Here is a 21,415-nt window from a genome sequence, read left to right as displayed (position 1 = left end):
ACTCCCGGATTTCCCTCTTCAAAACGCCCAAATACCGGCTCATCCGCGACTGCTCCGTAGATACCAGCTCGGGGCAGAACATTGCCCTCTCATGAAACTTCCGTGTGATCACTGCCACGGAATCAGTACCCTGCTTAAGGGTCAAGAACTCCTGAATCAATCGCTCCCTCTCTACCGGGGGAACGTACTCGTCCCTGAACATCTCCGTAAACCTCTCCCATGTCACCGCCGAAATCTCTGCCTGAGTGAAGTTCTCCGTCACGAACTTCCACCAATCCTTCGCTCCCAGACGGAGCTGGTTCAAGGCGAACCGTACCCTCAAGTGCTCCGGGCATGAGCAAGTATAGAAGCACCCCTCGATGTCGGCGATCCACCTCATAGCTGCAATCGGATCCTGCGTCCCATCAAATTCAGGGGGTTTCGTGTTGCTGAATTCCCTGAATAGTAATGAATCACCCCCTTGCGGCCTGGCAGCAGCCACAGCTGCGGTAGCGGCAGCAACTGCAGCTTCAGTAAGTGCGGCGTACCGCTCCTCAAACTCCTCCATCAGTGTGGTCTTAATAGACCCAAACATCTCCGGGATCTCAGCCCGGACCGCCGCAGCTACCTCTTCCTGAATAATCTGACGAATCTCCTCGTCACTCGCACCGCTCGAACTCGCCCCATTGCGTGTGATAACCATGATGTCTCTGAAATACAACATAAAATCATCAAAGACTCCACCAAGTACAATTGTACTCGATACGCGCCCTACCCAGTCTCCGATTTCCAGGGATTCTTACTTGAGTCTTCCACCGATCCGGTGCCTTCGGTAGTACGGGCCCAATACTACCGACCACACTGTATCAGTATTCGTCCCAAATCTTCCTCCCCAAGTCCCGAATAATGAGTACTCTACTTCTAGTATGCACTATCTACTTGCACGCTACCAAATATCTCATATAAGCAATCTCCCTAGACTAAGGCATCACAAAACAGGCAATTCTAGTCCTATCATGTATACCTAGTCTTCTAGCATGCATAACAATTCATAATTCAGTGTATAACATAACATCGTAAGGTATTCTGGGGATCTTTACCGTTCGGATGCTGGCTGCTCGTACACACTGTTCCATCCTTGTTTTACCGCCTTACCATTTATAAAATGTTGTGTCCTTATTATTTAAAAAGGTTTTTCCTCAAATCCCCGGTCTGAGTTCAGTTGCACCCAAAAGTACACCCGAATCCCTCAAACCAAGGCTCTGATACCAATTGTAACAGCTCAAATTTTCAAATAAAATTTTCATTTAAAACAAAACATCATTATTCGACAAAAGAGTTTATTCCAAGTTTATTGCAAAAGTATAAATAATAAATCTCCAAGATCTTCAACAATGGCAGTGTGTACGTGTCACGCCGGCGCCTTCCCACGGTCATCACTAGTACCTGAAAAACATAAACACAACTAGTAAGCATAAATGCTTAGTGAGTTCCCCAGTATACGACTTACCCACATACGCCTTCCGGCCCGGACCTTTCGGTCCACATAACATTGCCTTCCGGCCCGTAATATAACCGCCTTCCGGCCCATAACATATCGCCTTCCGGCCCGTATTAAATTGCCTTCCGGCCCATAGTAGTATAAAACATAACACATGTAACATAACGCACATAACACATAAGTCATACATCATACCGTTCTTTCTATCACATAAAGTCTCGCCTTCCGGCCCGTATAAGCATACATCACATATAAGCATTCATCACATATAAAGCATCTACCTCTCTAGACATAGCATAAATATAACACATACGACCTTCCGGTCTCGCAGTCAAACCCTTCCGGGTGAAGTATAGTGAGAAGACTCACCTCGTAGTGTGCAAGCTATAAACCCTTCGAGCTACTCGCACTCGATCCGCTAATCTGCAGGCTCCCTATAATACCACATACCTTAATTAATGATCTTATCAAACAAGACAACCGACCCTACCAAATTACACACAGGTCAACGGTCAACTTGACCAGACTCGTCGAGTGCAAATGGCAACTCGGCGAGTATAGACACCCCGACTCCACTCGCCGAGTCTAAAGAACGACTCGACGAGTTCTAGTAGATCTTCAAGCTACTCGCCGAGTCTGAAGAACAACTCGGCGAGTCCTAGTGAATCTTCAAGCTACTCGCCGAGTCTGAAGAACAACTCGGCGAGTCCTAGTGAATCTTCAAGCTACTCGCCGAGTCTGATCATTGGACTCGGCGAGTCCTCGCCATGCAGTCAATCCGCTGCCTCCTGTATTTCGCATGATTTCGAAGTATATAGATATGGGGCTTCCTGGACTTTCACATATACTATTACAGGGGTTTTTAAACACTTATAACAACACTATAATCTAACAATTCCTTAAATGGGTTTCCTAAACCCTAAATTCGCATACAACGTAAAAGCTACAGATTATGATCCGAAGATTACCTGGAAACGTGTTCCCTGTGTCCCCAACCTCCAGTACTCGACTCCTTGGACTTCCTTTGATCACCACCTTGCCCCTCCTTGTCTAACAATCTCTTCAAGCTTCCTCTAGCCCTCACTCTTGCTCCAGATGCCCACAAACTCCCAAGGTATCTTCAATCGGCCAAAAGACGCGACATGACGGCCATAAGATCATTATATACGATTCAGGATCGAAACGGCTAGGGTTCAGATGAATCAGCGTCGACTCGCCGAGTCCCTATTTGGACTCGTCGAGTCCAGTCGCGTATCTGCGACCAAGACCGTGGCCCTACTCGGCGAGTCATGCACCAACTCGCCGAGTCCCCTCCTAAATGTGCCCCAAAAATAATTTAAAGAAATATCTGAAATTCCGGGCTGTTACATGAACTTTGCTCAATCGATGCCACTAGGTTGATGAACCTTTCAGGGACCGTATCAAACAGTTTTCTCACCAGTTCTTCATCATCTAATGTTGCTCCTGCACTGCTGTATTTTGAGATCATGGCTGATATTCTTCCCGTATAATCATCAATGGTTTCCGTATCCTTCATTTGGAGACCTTCAAACTCGCTTTTCAATACCCTTAGCCTTGCTTTCTGGACTCTTTCTGCACCCACATACCGTGACTTCAGAGAGTCCCACACTTCTCTAGCTATCTTCTTCTTGGCAGCCTGTGCAAGCATCTCTTCAGGAATTGATTGGAAGATGAAGGCTCGAGCCTGCTTGCTCCTTTTCTCGTCCACCTCCACTCTGGTTGGTGGCTCAATGGCATCCCACAATCCATGGGCATCCATGATGGCCTCCATCTTAATTGACCAGGTATTATAATTCTGCGAGGTTAGCATTGGGCATTGTAAGGGGAACGGATTGTCTTTGGGTGGATTGGATGATGATGATCCTGTCATGGTAGGGTATCTGATATACTTTGGCATACACTTTAAGCAGAACCTTGAAGCTCTGATACCAATTGTTGGCAAATTATCAAATCAAACGAGAGTAAAAAGACAGGAGACAGAGTAGCCAAATGCTTGATTTTATTGAAGAATTGAAAGCTGGAAAAGTTACATTTTAAAATAGCTAAAACAACTGAACTTTAAATAGACTAGAAATAAAACTGAAAACAGATAAATCAGCAACGTTCTTTTACTTGGCAACACTCCCACGTGTCCCTCTTATTCTCCTGATTACATGGTCAACATTCACTAACATGGTATGCGGAAATTGAAGCAATTCATCCAAGATATATCTAAACAAAACAGGTGCTGAGAAGATGAAATTTTCTATGACATTGTGATAACCTATGAGTTGAAGAGTCGCAAATAAATAAACACAAAAGTTTGGACAACGAATCGATAAAATTAACATAATAAAGAAACTTACTGTGGGATTGTGAAACATTGAAGATATGAGAACAAATCAATGAAGATGTGACTGAAGTTTAGGGTTTTCACCCTTTAGATAGCATCAAGAGAAATATTGTTTGTAGAACAATTCAATTAAATTTAATATCGAAGAATGTATCAAGAGTGGAAAAATTAAATAGGCAAAATCCCTAATTTGGTTGCTGATCTTCCGGCTTCAATTTCGAAAGTGTGGTTTTACCTAATTACGGCCATAATTTTAAAAGGGTTTGCATTGAATGATGCAAAATATAAGCCAATATTTAAAGGAAGCAAGAGGAAATTCACTATGATAGAAAATGATTTGTGGGAGTGCCATGTGTCAAAAAAAAGATTTTTTTTATTAGGATATATATATATATATATATATATATATATATATATATATATATATATATATATAATCTTCAAACATAAGTTACTAATGTTATACATATATATATAAATTTAAATAATACATCAAAAATATGAAATTGTTAATTTGTTAAATCTTAGCCTCTTAAATTTAAAATCGACACATATATAATGTATATTTATGAAAATTTAACCAACCATGTGTAATTGATAATGACACATGTCTCATACCTCTATATATATATATATATATATATATATATATGTATATATATATATATATATATATATATATATATATATATATATATAATCTTCAAACAGAAGTTACTAATGTTATACATATATATAAATTTAAATAATACATCAAAAATATGAAATTGTTAATTTGTAAAATCTTGGCCTCTTAAATTTAAAATTGACACATATATAATGTATATTTATGAAAATTTAACTAACCATGTGTAATTGATAATGACACATGTCTCTTACCTATATATATATATATATATATATATATATATATATATATATATATATATATATATATATATATATATATATATATATATGGTGAGGTTCAATAGATAACCATAATTAACCAAGGAACCAATCGTCAGCGTCGGAAATCATAACGATCAACGGCCAAAGAAATAGATGTAAACTTTTACATTGAACGCACAACACACCGGATTATACCAAAAAATTCACCATTTACAAAATAAACTCAACACTTTTTTCGTTTAAAATTTTTTTTAGGCCATGTTTTTTATCGAAAAAAAAAACCGAATATACCATTGTTCACGATTTTTCGTTGTCTTTCCATACAGATCTATGATGTTATATAAAAAACAAACTTTTCTTTTTCAAAAAAAACTCACTTCATTTTCTTTGATGAAAAAAGTTAAGGTTTATTTTTTATAGAAAAAAAAATTAATAAATATATTAAAATTCATATTTTTTTGTACTTTTTTAAATATAGATTCATATTCATATATATATATATATATATATATATATATATATATATATATATATATATATATATATATTTCAGTTGAGATTCACATTGTAAACAAGTTAGATTCACATTGTTAACTTCCTCAAATTCAGAGTGTGCATAATAATAAGTCAGATTCACAGTGTGAATCTAAACTGATCGGAACTTTTTCACACTGTGAATGTTGAAATTTGAAATATTTACAGTTTAGATTCACAGTGTAAATCTACACTGATCGAGTTTTTTTTTTTTTTTTTTGGTGAAACTTTTCAGATTCCTAGTGTGCATAATAGTAATTCAGATTCAAAATTTGAATCTGAACTGTTCGAGATTTTTCATATTGGGACTGATAAAAATTGAAATATGTACAGTTTAGATTCATAGTGTGAATCTACACTGTTCGAGGGTTTTTTTTTTTTTTTTTTTTTTTTTTTTAAATATAGCGATGTTGATATTTATTAATAGAGTACAAAAAATTAATATTTTTGGTATAATTAGTGTTTTTTTATAAGAATAAACTTAAATATTAAAAAAACTAAGAAAATTAAGTGATTTTTTTTTCCGGGAAAAAATTCGGTTTTTATATATTATCATGGATCTTTATGGAAAGAAGACGAAAAATCATGAACAATGGTATATTTGTTTTTTTTTTTGGATAAAAAACTTGGCCTAAAAGAAATTTGAAATGAAAAAAAAGGAAGTGAGTTTTGTTATAATCTGGTACATGTACGTCCATTATAAAAGTTTATAACCATTTCTTTTGCCATTGATTGCTTTAAATTTCGACGCTTTGGATTGCTTCCTTAATTAATAATGGTTCTCTATTGAACTTTTCCATATATATATATATATATATATATATATATATATATATATATATATATATATATATATATATATATATATATATATATATATATATATATATATATATATATATATATATATATATAGTCGTTCACGAATTTATGAGTGTTGGGGTAATTCCATCGTTAAAATCCACATCAACCGGTTTGGATTCTTATATTTTTCTGGAATACATTACTAATAATAGAAATCATGTCGAAATCATTAGTTTAAGGTTTCACGATTAATAAATCTAAAGAAATTTGATTTTTCAACTTTTATAAATAGTTTTGCTAAAAATATTTCAAGTATGTAATTAAATATTAGACTATGACCTGAGTCCAAAGCATTCTCAAAATTTCCATTTGAGGTGTGCAAGTCCCTCAACGGATAGAAACGAGTTTAGCAATTTTAAGAAAATCACTATTATACCGGTTTGGATTCTTAAGACGGTCGTTTCTTTTGCATACAAACTCCGTTTTGGACGTTCTTTATTTTTTCGGAAATAGGAAAGCACGTGCTATGAGACTAGAGCATTTGTTTTTCTCCCAACGACTTAATACGAAATTTCAATTTTTTAGAGACATTAACCATGGTTGTAGTTTGAACTGATTAATTCGTTTGTCAGTTTACACATTTGGAACTAAGATATCATTTGGTATTTTATAATAGTTAAAATGAACTCACTTATTTTAGAAAAGATTCACTAAAATTCATTGAGTCAAACTACCAAGAGATTTATTGTGAACTTGACCGTTCACAGGCTTTAATCTAAATTCCAAGGTGTCACATTACCTCCTCGTTAAAGGAATTTCGTCCCAAAATTATTATGTTTTAGAATATTTTGTTTCATTATTATTTTGTTCGAATATCATTTCGTTCCACTATTTTATTGTTTCACTATTGTTTCGTTCCACTAGTGGAGGGTACCTGCTGAATAGTTATGGATGCTTTTGTTTCAACCGATCCTCATGTTTTCAAGTAAACTTCGACTCTCTATGAGATTTTTATAAGGTTTTTACTATAAGTATGCGACTTTGTTTGAGGCTTTTGATTTCTCGATCAATGATCTCCATCGTTCCTCTACAAAGTGAAGTTTAGCGTTGACCTAGATCTCATTGAGTGGAATGACAAGATTCCCACTAGAGAGACACTTCTTAAAATGAAACACATGGAAGGTATCGTGGACTTTATTGAGTTCTCAAGGTAAATTTAGTTTGCAAGCCATAAGAACAACCTTGCCTGCATTTCAATAGGCCCGTTGTACGGAATTTAATTTATCTCTTTTTCCAAATCTAATGACACCTTTTCCATGGTGCATCCTTTAGTAGGCCATGGTCTCCTACTTTGAATCCTAAGGGTTTGTGTCTTGTGTCAGCATAGCTTTTTTCTGACGACTACGTGTGGCCTTTAATCATTCCTTTACCTGAACGATCTTCTCCCATTGTTTCATGAATGATCTCAGGACCAGTGAGTAGAGTATCTCCAACATGCTTTATAGCCAATTGAGTGTCTCCAGCATGCTTTATAGCCAGTTGAGTAACTCCAGCATGCTTCATAGCCAATTAAGTATCTCCAACTTCTGCACAACATATCGTAGAATGACATCTACGTCCATACATCGCCTCGAATGGAGTATCCCATGCTTTAATGAAGTCTATCACACAAGAACGAAGCATGTCCTCCAAAATTTGTATTGTACTTTCGCTCTAGCCATCTATCTATAGATGATACATAATACTCATGTCTAGCCTAGTTCCTAGGGCATCTACAATGATTGCCAAAATATGGAAGTGAATCTGCTATCTCGGTACGAGATAGTAGTTATTGGCACACAATTCAGTCTGACTATCTCCTTGATATAGGTCATGGTAAGTTTTTCCATGTTGTTAGTTTCTTTAATGGCTAAGAAATGGGAAGACTTTGTTAAACGGTCATCCATTACCCAAATGATGTCATATCGCTTGAAGTTCTTAGCAACTTCATTATGAAGTCTAGGTTTATTTGTCCCCTCTTCCATTCTGGGATAGATGGTTGTTGTAGCAAACCAAACGGCTTCTGGTACTCTGCCTTGACTTTGGAGCAAGTCCTGCATTTACTAACATGGATGGAAATCTCTACTTTCATGTTGGGCCATCAACAAAGTTTCTTGAGATCAAGATACATCTTATCTGATCCGGGATGTATCAAATATCTCGACTTAGGCGCTTTATTTAAGACTACACTCCTGATGTCACCAAACTTTGGGGGGTCCCAATTTTATTCATGAAATATCGTGTTCCGTCTTCCTTGAGGTCGAACTGTTTGTTCATACCTCACAAGTTTTCTTCTACGATATTCTCGAGTTTGAGAGCTTCTAGCTGGGCATCATGAATTTGGATGGTGAGGTTCGAGTGAATGGTTAGGGTTACATCCTTTACACTAAGAGGATTTGCGTGCTCTTTCTGTCTTAAAGCATTTGCTATGACGTTTGCTTTACCAGGATGATAACGAATTTCACATTCGTAATCGTTTAGCATTTTAACATACTTTTGTTGTCTCATGTTGAGCTTCTTCTAGTTGAATATGTGTTAAAGGATTTTGTGGTCGGTGAACATGACACACTTCATTCCGTAGAGGTAGTGTCTTCAAATCTTTAAGGCATACACTACAACTCCCAATTTCTAAGTCACGGGTAGTGTAGTTGGTCTTGATTGTCTTGAGTTATGTGGATGCTGTGATATCCCCATTTCACGGCCAGAAAAGACCGATTTTTTAATGATTTGTTTGGAAATCAGAGTAACAATTTAAATAAAAGTGTTGCAGAATTTGTTCCAAAAATAAAATATGATAAATATTTATGAAAGCATTTCCGAAGAAATGTATTTCATTAAAAACCTCGGGATTTCTTGTTCGATACAGATCAAAAGCATAAACAGTACAATATAAGCCTTACAACATTTATTGATATCTACAGGCCTATCATCCATAATCCCTCATCTAAAACATCAGATCTGTGCTCGAGTGCCACTACCTATAATACAAGAAACTGAGTGAGTCAGGCTTGGGAGCCTGGTGAGCACATAGGGTTTTCAACCCTCAGTAAATAAGTTATTTAATTTCATCAACCAACAATAACCCGATTACCCATTCCCGTTATCCTCACTTTATGTCCCTAAAACCACCTATCATAAGGGACCTAGCCTAAAGATCATCATCGGGATGGACACTACTGCTAAGGGTATTCTTCAACAATAAATGTCCTTAAGGCAACCATGAGGGGGATGGAGTACACCGATGAACACATTATTCACAAACAACTATAGGTTGCGAGCCTGCTAGGGGTCCGCTGGACTGTCTAGAAGAGTCTGTGGTCGTCATCTATACTCCGCTAGAGGACTGGAAACATCGTCAACATCAAGGCCTCTCATCATTTTATTTCATCACACCCAACTATTATATCTACCCATGTTTTACCCAACACATTTTGTAGATATAAAATACATATACAGTTTAAATCATTTAAAACATGTATAAAATCTTTCATTCAGCATAGACAGTAAGTATTCAGACAATATGCATACATAGCACGTAATTTATATAAAATACTTCATATCTATGTGTAAGATGAAACTAAATATGCACTCACCTGTTAAGGTGGTGATTCCGAACTCAGACAACGCTTCGCTTCTATTAATTTATTTCCATTCGACGAAACCTAGTATCATTATCACTAGATTTTAGTCTAATATTCATTGCGACTAATTATTAGTCTAGATTCTGATGGGTTTGAGCCAAAAGAGTATCTTATGTGCTCATGCAAACCCTAATTCTTGGATCTAGGCTGCTCTAATTGTACATGCATTCATCCAAGACTTTCATACCCTAGATCTAATGAGAAGAATTCAAAACTAAAGATACAAATCAGATCTAGATCATTACCTCTTGTTGCTTTCTTGAATCTTCTGGTCTTTGAAGCTTAGACTCACAAGTGTCACTCCTCTAATGGCTTACAAACATCAATAATAAAAGAATGATCTTGGAGAGAGGTTGGAGGCTTCTTGAATTCGGCTCTATAGCTCTTAGGAATTAGGGTAGCCGAATTCAGGAACCTTAGGGTCCTATTTATATTGGAGCTGCTAGGGTTTTAGTTAAAAACCCTAATGGACAGCTTAAAACCTAAGCAGCCTGTGGAACCTTCTGGAATATAAGCCATGGACGAAAATATGATGGGCTCCCATCATAATTTCGTTCACCCCTTTAACCCATTAGATTTTCCTGCCCATACATTTGACAGTTTAAGTCCCCTTTTAATCAATTAATCTCTTTTAGTCACCAAATTAATTCCTAATTAATTTATGGCTAATATTAATTAAATAATATGATTTATCTTTTAATATATTATTCTTATAATATATTAATAAACCATAATATCTTCTCTCTCTCCATGAATCACCCTATCAAGTTGCTATGGTGATGGTAACCTAAAAGGACCATGCACAACCGGGTCAAGTACTAACCAAATATAGTTACGGGCTTAGACACTAATCCAACAGTCTCCCACTTGGATAAGTCTAGTAACTAAAAATGTCTGCACAATCCGATTAACAATCGTAGCTCTCAAAGATGCTATCAAAATCTGATCTTATCAGTAACCTGTCATTTAGATAAGGGATTGTATAGTCCTCCATTCTAGATATCGTGCAGACAATTACATGGAACATAGTCATACTTATTGTCCAACAGTTTGTTTATCGATCTATGATTTGTTTGACATAAAAATTAATTAAACACATCAATTCAGTCCTGACTGGGCCTGGCACATAAGTCAAACAAAATCATCGAGGGGCCCTGATATCGCTTTTACCCTCTTAGGATAAAAGGAACATAAAAATTTCGACTTATATGCATTTACTATCCACTAATCAAATCATACACAACAATGCGTTTTATAACATCAAGTTACTGATGCCTTTACGCATTATCAATGTGCGACCAATTAGTAAAAAATAAATCATATATCTAGGTTTTAAGACCATATGATATTATTGTCTTGCGATCACTCGAGATAAATTCCATGAAGTGATTCCAGCAAGCGTGGGTTTATTCCAATGCTCAAATCAAACTTATAAGCACTCATGAACGTTGTAGCAAACTTTTTTTTATGCCTAATACATTTTAGACAATCTACACACCAATTCATGACAGTCTTCATTCATACCTTCTTCCAACATATAAAACGAATGTGGACGGTTCGAATAATTTTTATTATTCAGGAAGTAAAAATCTGCAAAATGAAACAATAGGTAAACAATTAACATAAGACAATAATATTACTAATAAATAATACTCTTTTATTTAATCATCAAATGTTAATTACAATTTATCTATTACATGTTTCTAAACTATCTAATCTAAACTAATATCGCCCTTCAGCCCGATGCTCCTAGAGTGCTACAAGTGCTTAACCCTGCTCAGTCCCTTCGTAAGCAGATCTGCTGGGTTATCCTCTGACGATACCCTCTTAACTACGAGGAGTCCTTCTTCCTCCCGATGTTGAATTAAGTGATATTTTATGTCGATATGTCGAGATGTACTGTGATCCCTTGGTTCCTTGGTCAAGGCAATTGTTCCTTCATTATCACAGAAAATTTCCATGGGCACTTTTATGGCTGGCACAACTTGAAGGTATCCAATGAAGTTCTTCAACCATATTTCCTCCTTTGACGTTTCGCTCGTTGGAATGTACTCTGATTCGCACATTGAATCAGCCACGGTTTCTTGCTTGGAACTCTTACAAGTCACTGCTCCTCCATTAAGGGTAAAGACCCAGCCCGACTGCGAATGATAGTTGTCCCGGTCTGAAAACTGGCATCACTGTACCCTCTCACCTTTAAGTTATCACTCCCACTGAGGACTAGAAACCATTCCTTGGTACTCCGAAGGTACTTAAGAATGTTCTTGACTGTGGTCCAATGCGCTTTTCCAGGGTTCCCTTGATATCTGCTAACCATGATCAAAGCTAAGGCCACATCAGGGTGAATACAAGTCGTAACATACATAATCGAGTCAACTGCGGAAGCGTATGGTTCTCGGCTCATTTATGCTATCTCGACATCGGTACTCGGACTATGAGTCTTACTCAACTTGGCATTACTTTGGATCAGTAACTCCCCTTTTTTGAATTCTCCATACTAAAACGTTTTATTACCTTGTCCAAGTAAGTATTCTGACTAAGTCCTATTAGTCTCTTACTTCTGTCTCTCACTATCCTTATTCCCAAAATATAGGAAGCCTCTCTGAGGTCCTTCATAGAGAAGCACTTCTCGAGCCAGGACTTAACTTCCTACAGTGTTAGGATGTCGCTTCATATGAGTAGTATGTCATCAACATATAACACGAGGAAGCTAACTATACTCCCACTGGCTTTGACATATAAAAATGATTCATCCTCGCTTCCTAAGAAACCAAACTCTTTTACTTTCTTGTCAAAACAAAGATTCCATTTGTGAGACGCTTGCTTAAGTCCATAAATGGACTTATCAAGCTTGCACACTCTATTGGGATGCATCGCATTTACAAAACCCTCTGGCTAAGCCATGTAAACATCCTTGGCCAACTTCCCATTAAGGAAAGTGGTTTTGACATCCATCTGCCATATTTCATAATCATGGAATGCAGCAATGGCCAGCATCACCCTAATAGATTTTATCTTGGCAACCGGTGAGAAGGTTTCATCATAGTCAACTCCGGGAGTTTGAGTAAAATCCTTCGCAACCAATTGCGCCTTATATGTGTGCATGTTCCCATCCATGTCGGTCTTCTTCTTAAAGATCCACTTACACCCCGACCATCTTACATCCGAGCACATTGCCAACCAAATTCGAAACTTGGTTGTCATACATGGGCTGAATCTCGCCGTCCATCACCTCTTTCCACTACATAGACTCTTGGCCTGCCATGGCTTCCTTATAGCTGCTAGGTTCATCCAGATTCACTAGTATACTATCCCTAATGAATGTATCCTCTTCGAGTTGATCGCCAATGTTAGAGGTTCCTTCATCGCTTGACTCTTGAATCTCTTCAAGATCGATTTGCCTCCCATTGTCCCCTTAGCTTATGAGTTCTCGCTCTCAGAAAACCCCTCTCCTCACAATGAAGACAACATTGTCACTCGGTCTATAGAAGAGATATCCCAAGGACTTCTTCCGGTAGCTGATGAATATACACTGCTCACTACGAGGTTCAAGTTTGTCGTGAGTCTCTCATCTTACGAAAGCCTCGCAACCCAAACCTTGATATGTGGTAATGAGGGAGCCTTCCCTGTCCACATCTCGTGAGGTGTTTCGGAAACCTTCTTCGTAGGGACTAAGTTAAGGATATGGGCGGCAGTCTCTAAGGCATACCCCCAGAATGAGATAGGTAGTGAAGCATAACTCATCATGGAACGAACCATGTCCAACAAGGTTCGATTACACCTCTCAACCACACCGTTCAACTACGGTGTCTAAGGTGGCGTCAATTGCAAAACGATTCCGCATTACTTAAGATAGTCATGGAATTCAAGACTTAGGTACTCTCCTCCTTGATCGGATCGAATCATCTTGATTTTCTTGCCCAAATGATTCTCCACTTCTTGTATAAATTCTTTGAACTTTTCAAAGGTTTCTGACTTGTGATTGATTAAGTAGATATACCCATATCTACTATAATCATCGGTAAAAGTCACGTAGAAACGGCTCACATCCCTTGTGGTTGATCTAAAGGGCCCACACACATCGGTGTGTATGAGATCCAATAGACACTCACCCCTTTCACATGTGCTAGTGAAGGGTGACATGGTCATCTTTCCAAGAAAACAAGACTTACACACGTCGTCATCCCTAGGGTCGAATGAATCCAACACTCCATCTTTTTGGAGATGGGCTATGCGTTTCTTGTTGACATGTCCAAGACGACAATGCCAAAAGCATGCTTTATCCAAACCATTGGATGAATTAATACATAACACATCATTTCTTAAATTATCTTTAACCATCACAGTTTCATATATTCCATTACAAGGCAATGCTTCAAAATAAAATATACCATTAAGATAAGCATTAATAAAACCCTTTTCATTATCAAATGAATATGTAAAACCTTGTCTATATAAACCATGAAATGAAATGATGTTTCCTTCCATATCTGGCGAATAGCAACAATTCTTTAAATCTAATCCTAATCCACTACTGAGCATTAAATAGTAAACTCCGATCTCGGTAACAGGCGATGATCTTTTGTTCCCCATGATCAAATTAATCTTCCCATGCTCCACATCCCTATCTCTTCTTAGGCCCTGCAAATTAGAACAAATGTGAAAACCGCATCCTGTATCAAGTATCTACGAAATGGAATGTGATGAATCATTAGATTTAATTGTGTAAATCCTGCGTAGGATGGCTTGATCTTCCCATCCTTGATTGCTTGCAGATATTCTGGGCAACTTCTCTTCCAATGCCCTATTTTGTGGTAGTGGTGGCACTCTACCTCCTTGGGGTTTGAGTTGGATTTAGCAGGACCAACTTTGGTTCCACTAGAAGAGGTACCATCCTGGGACTTTCCCTTGTGGTGGCTCTTTGTGGGAGCCTTCCTCTTTTTACCCTTCCCTTGCCCTATGGCCAAAATAGGGGCAACAGTTGGAGTGGGATTTGATGCAATAGACTTATCCTTGAGATTGCTCTCATCAGTCCTAAGCAAGCCTTGAAGCTTGCTCAAGGTGACCTCTTCCTTATTCATATGGTAGGTTATGCGGAACTGGTTGTAGCAGGGAGGTAGGGAGTGAAGGATGATGTCAATTGCCAACTTTTCATCAAAGTTAACATTCAACTTTAGCAGGCGATCAACATGTCTCTGCATCTTTTGCAGATGAGCGGTAAGGGACTCTCCACTACCTATTCGGGTAGTGATCATTGAAGTGATGATCTCATACGTCTCTTGCCTTACACTTTGGTGGTACCGATCCAATAATTCTTGATGCATCTCATAGGGATACATGTCCTCATAGGAATTTTGGAGTTCGGAATTCATGGTCGCTAGCATGATGCAATGGACTTTCGTGGGATCACGCTCGTGGACCTCAAAGGCAGCGATCTCTTCGGGAGTGGCAGTGTTCATGTCAATCTACTTCAACACCATGTCAAGGACATACTCTTTGTCCTCATAATGGGTGACCATTCTTATGTTATGGATCCAATCGTTGAAATTGTTTCTATCGAATATCACCCTCCCACACAAGTTCATGCATGAGAATGAACCGAAAGAACTCGAGCTGGAAGCCTTGTTGTTGTTCATGTTCGGCATTTGAATAGGAAAAGAACAAAGTTTGATTTGAAAAAGGATCCCTAATTAAACACATAAATGAGAAATTATGGCTAGGATCTAACAACATTATTTACATACTAGAACAGGGATGTCGTAATCTAACAAGTAAATAATTTCAAGGTAAGTGAATGAAGATTCACTAATTCTCCACCATGAAAAACGAAAACAAGATTAAGTTTTAAATATATTGAAAACTCCTAGAACGTTTGTGATTCATTGAACTTTTCAATGGTATGTTTAAATCTCGATATGCCCATCATGTCTGTGACTAGGATGTTAGGGATCACAAAGCGGGTGTGAATAACCATGCAAATGTACATGGTGCCCTCATTATCACACTCACCTATTCGATGTGCCGGTTAACCACACAAGCTCCATTGAACTATGGCAAACAATGATTCACCCTTCGCCTCCTTTTCTTAGAACCCAATCAGTGTGTCGGTTAACCACACACGCTCCACTAACATCTTAGCAAGGGTATAAAGTGTAATTTTGTGGAATTGCATCAATTCACTTTTGCCTAAAGTAACTAAGATTGGGAATTTTGTGAAAACATTTAGTTACTTTAATAATTCATTATAGTTATTAATGAGAAAGGGTTTCCCTATCCTACCAGTTCAGCTAACGGCCCTCTACCAATCAAGGAAGCGGTGGGTGAGAGTGGACACCCTTTAAACGGCCATTTTATAGGCCATAACCTTATACCCCCTTATAGATCGACTTCGTGAATGAGGCCTACTAACGGTAAGACTAGCATTTTAAGTTATACATATATACATATTAATCTTATAATATAATAAAGTATAATGTTGAATTTTAAACTTGTAAAATTCTAGGGTTTGAAATTTAAATAGTTCAAATTAAACATTTTAATTACAAAATTTAAATTTCAAAACTTGAGGGCAAGTTTTGAACTTTTCAAAACACAAAAGATAAAATAGAAAATAATTTTAAATTAAACAATTAATTTAATGATTATCTAAATTTGACCTAATCAAGATTATTTACAAGATAATTCACCAAATAAATTCAAATAATCAAATATTATCAAATAAGGAATTTATTAGTCAAATAATTGGTAATTATCTTTTGTTTTGTTAAGGATTTTGACAAAAAGCTAAAAAATTTCGAATTTTATTAAACTAAAACAATTTAGGTATGTATCCTTAAACAAAACAGTAAGAAATACCAAAAATCTTTCTATTTGACAGCTAAGCTCGTCGAGTCCACATTGGAGCTCGTCGAGTTCCTCATGGAATTCGCCGAGTTCATCAGGTAGTTAGCACAAAAAAAAAATTTAAAGCTTGGATGAATAAATAAGGCATTAATACAATAGAAACCAAGAAAAGCTCTGATATCACTGATGGGTTTGAGCCAAAAGAACATCTGATGTGCTAATGCAAACCCTAATTATTGGATCTAGGCTTCTCTAATTGTACATGCATTCATCCAAGACTTTCAAACCCTAGATCTAATGATAAGAATTTAAAATTAAAGATACAAATCAAATCTAGATCATTACCTCTTGGTGCTTGCTTGAATCTTCTTGTCTTTGAAGCTTAGAGTCACAAGTGTCACTCCTCTAATGGCTTACAAACACCAATATAAAAAGAATGATCTTGGCAATAGGTTGGAGGCTTCTTGAATTTGGCTCTATAGCTCTTAGGAATTAGGGTAGCCGAATTCTGGAACCTTAGGGTCCTAATTATACTGAAGCTGCTAGGGTTTCAATCAAAAACCGTAATGGACAGCTTAAACCCTAACCAGCCCATGGAACCTTCTGGAAACAGGCCATGGACGAAAATATGATGGGCTCCCATCATAATTTCGTTCACCCCTTTAATCTATTAGGTTTCCCAACCCAAAATACAACTATCACACGTTTGACAGTTGAAGTCCCCTTTATTCAATTAATCTATTTTAATATATTATTCTTATAATATATTAATAAACCATAATATATTCTCTCTTTCCATGAATCACACTGTCAAGTTGCTATGGTGAAGGCAACCTAAAAGGACCCTACACAATCCGATCAAGTACTTACCAAATATAGTTACGGGCTTAGACACTAATCCAACAGATTCATCATTAACTAGAGTCTACTTCATGATCTATCAAGTAAGGAACAACCAAGAAGGATCATATCGGAGGTAGGGTCCATTTGGTATATATGAAGTATACTGTTTGGAAATCCCACTTTATACACCTCACCAAAATCACAACCTATACATCATTCTCGTAAGTAGATCAATCAATATAACGACTTTGAATCACTGATAAATCTTATTTTTCATAATAATGATATTTTATTTAAATAAAAAACTGTATTTAAAATGGTGTAGGCATAGCTCACTTACATCAGGTTTTTATCAAAAACTGGGCTTCGCTGGAGTAGCATTTCTGAGTTGAAAGCTCTTCTTTTCTCAGGGCTTCGGGAGCCTCGGGGCTTCCTTTGGGTGCTAGGGGGTTTTCCTTGACTTTAGGGGGGGGGGGGGGGTTAGGGGGTAGTGAGAGAAAGTAGAAGGATTTTGTGGGATTTAGCCGATTGCCCTCGCATGCCTTTTATAGGCTCCAGCTTTGGTCTACATTGGGCTTACAGAAGGTGTACGCTGGGCGTAGTGTTCATTCGTATGAGACACGCATCACAAGGCTGCTGGGTTATCGTGGACATCTTGGAACCGCGCAACCGAAGACTGCTGGGCATACTCCTATTCCGACGCGGCGCGTACTCGGACGCTGGGCGCTCCTTTCATACGTGAGGCGTAGCGAGGACAGGTGTCCGGATCCGAAGGCGAGACCGTGATAAAAAATTGACGGCCTTGATCTAGCCACTTCATCACTTTCGCATCAGTTTCATAATTTTCCTTCCCAAATTTCCAATTCATAACTTTCTCATACAAGCTTCGTTTTCAACGTTCTTTATATCCATGAATAGGCGGAACCGTACTCTGCAAATTTCGTTTAGACTCCGTCGGCTAATTCTCGACCGATCTTAAATTTAACAGTACGAGGAGATTATACTATTAAATGTCTGCGTAAAATTCATAACTTCTACATACGAACTACGTTTTCATCTGTCTTTTTACCGTTGAGTTCCTATTAATGATTTATTCAATTCACGTTTAGGTTGTGTCGGCTAAAAACCGTTCGATCTAATATTCGAACTTCGGGCTATACACTACTAAGCCGAAACTTTGAAAAATCATAACTTCCTTATACAAAGTCAGATTTGGGCGTTCTTTTTATGGACGCTCTCGGTTTAACGTATTCTACGACTTTCCTTTAGATCGCTAAGGCTAAAAGTCGCTCTATCATAAATTCACTATTTACGTCGCGTAGTGTCGTGTCGGTTCTATCGCGAAACTTTGACAGACCATAACTTCTTCGTTATAACTCGGATTTCAATGTTCTTTATATGTCCGGAATCGTTGTCACAACCACTATCACTAATGTATCAATATTGGGTTTATTAAAAACTTAAATTTGACGCTTATTTTTGTTATTTCTATATAACCAAATACATAAGCACATAATTCACATAATACTCAAATATTTCATCTTTATTACTTCCAAAAAGAGTTATAATAGTTGTCCTAGACTATTACATCACTGCACTAATGCTTAGCCCCAAAAAAACGGGCATTACAATATTAGTTGTTGGTTCAAGATGGGTCTATAGGAACAAAACTAATGAAGATGGAGTCATCATCAGAAACAAAGCCTGACTGGTTGTCGAAGGCTACTTGCAACAAGAAGGCATAAACTATGATGAAACCTTTGCACCTATTGCAAGAATAGAAGTTGTTAAGATTTTCTTGGAATTTGCTGCACACAAGAATTTTAAGGTCTACCAAATGGATGTGCAATGCACATTCTTGAACCGAGAAATTGATAGGGACCACCGGAGTTTGACGGGACCCAGGACCCGATCGCGGCAATGAGATGGATTTCAGACATAGAGGGGTGTTTCTTTACTTGCTTATCTCCAGAGCATTTGAGAGTCTGGTTCGCGTTGAACCATCTTCGCTTGGGAGCGAAGGACTGGTGGAAGTTTGTGACTGCGCATTTTACGTCTGTTGAGCTTGCTGCGGTGACCTGGGAGAGGTTCACTACTATGTTCCGAGATGAGTACGTTCCCCAGGTGGAGAGGGAGCATTTGGCCCAGGACTTTCTGACCCTCAAGCAGGGTACTGAGTCTGTTATGGTGATCACGAGGATGTTCCATGAGCGGGCGATATTCTGCCCAGAGCACGTGTCCTCCGAGCAGGCATGTATGAGCCGATATTTGAGCATTCTGAGGAGGGATATACGTGAGTCCGTGGCAAACTCGACGTGCCGGACATTTGCCGAGCTTCAGGAAAATGCCCGGAAGAGGGAGATAGATCTAGAGACCCAAGCCAGGAGGAGGCTGAGTCTCAGGGAAAGGATCAGCGGCCGGCTCAGTCTCAGCCGGCAGCCAAGCGGGCCAAACCCACTGATTCGAGATCTGGGAACCAGAAGGGCCGCACTTGTGGCAAGTACGAAAAGAGCCACGATCGGATATGCAGAGCAAGGTCTTGCTACAAGTGTGGCAAGGAGGGGCACATGGCCAAGGATTGCCCCAACGGTTTTTCAGTCTGTTTTCATTGCAACCAGACTGGATACCGGAAGGAAGAGTGTCCACAGTTGCGGGGGTCAGCACAGGGAGCATTTCCGGGATTAGCCCCTGCTGCGATGAGAGCTGCGAATGTTCAGCCTGCGAAGGTTGAGGCACCGAAGGCACGCGGGAGAGCCTTCTTGTTGATTGCGGAGGAGGTCCACGCAGCGCCCGATGTCGTGGCCGTCATGTACTCTTTCATGTATTCTTTTGTATTTTGTGATATTGTGCTTATATTATGTTATGCGTAGGTACCTTCCTTGTGAATTCTATACCTGATCTAGTGTTATTTGAATCGGGTGCGATTCGATCTTTTGTATCGTTGGCCTTTAGCCGACACATCAGTATTAGTCGAGAGGCATTGAGTCGGCCTCTGAGAGTTTCCATAGCGGATGAGAGAGCGGTGTATGCCATTGAGGTGATTCGTGGTTGTGTACTCGAGATTTTCGGGGTGGAGTTTCTGATAGATTTGGTCCCTATTGCGATGGGGGATGTCTGTGTCATCGTGGGCATGGACTGGTTGAGCAGATTTGGAGCGATCATCGACTGCGAGCGACAGCTGGTGACCATGCGAGACCCTAGTGGGGGAGTTCTTACGGTGTACGGCGAGGGTACACGTTCTGGTTCAGTATTTTGCTCAGCCGCCAAGGCGAGGCAGAGTCTTCAGCAGGGACGTAAGTGATTCATAGAGTATGTGATGGACGCGAGGGTTGAGATGGAGGGACCGAGGTTTGTGGGAGAGGTTCCGATAGTGCGTGAGTTCCCGGATGTATTCCGGAGGAGTTTCCAGGCGTACCTCCTGTGAGGCAGGTGGAGTTCAATATCGATTTGGTTCCGGGGGCCGCGCCTATCGCCAAGGCGCACTATCGCCTTGCACCTTCATAGATGTACGAGTTATCCTTGCAGCTTCAGGAGCTGCTTGGAAAGGGGTTTATTCGGCCGAGTAGTTCGCCGTGGGGAGCTCCTATCCTTTTTGTCAAGAAAAAGGATGGTTCACACCGGATGTGCATTGATTACCGGGAATTGAACAAATTGATGGTCAAGAACCGTTACCCGTTGCCGAGGATTGACGATTTGTTCGATCAGTTGCAGGGAGCATCTTGGTTTTCCAAGATCGACTTGAGGTCTGGATATCATCAGGTGAGGGTGCGGGATGAGGATATCCAGAAGACTGCGTTTAGGACTCGTTACGGGCATTACGAGTTCGTGGTGATGCCTGTCGGGCCCACCAACGCACCAGCGGTGTTCATGGATCTCATGAACAGGGTGTGTAGACCGATGTTGGATCACTCGGTGATCGGATTCATCGACGACATTTTGGTGTATTCGAGATCGAGAGAGCAACATGAGGAGCATTTGAGGGAGATC

This window comes from Lactuca saligna, chromosome 4 (assembly GCF_052625555.1).
Source record: "Lactuca saligna cultivar CGN05327 chromosome 4, ASM5262555v1, whole genome shotgun sequence".
Classification (NCBI taxonomy): domain Eukaryota; kingdom Viridiplantae; phylum Streptophyta; class Magnoliopsida; order Asterales; family Asteraceae; genus Lactuca; species Lactuca saligna.
Note: the sequence above shows the minus strand (reverse complement) of the source record.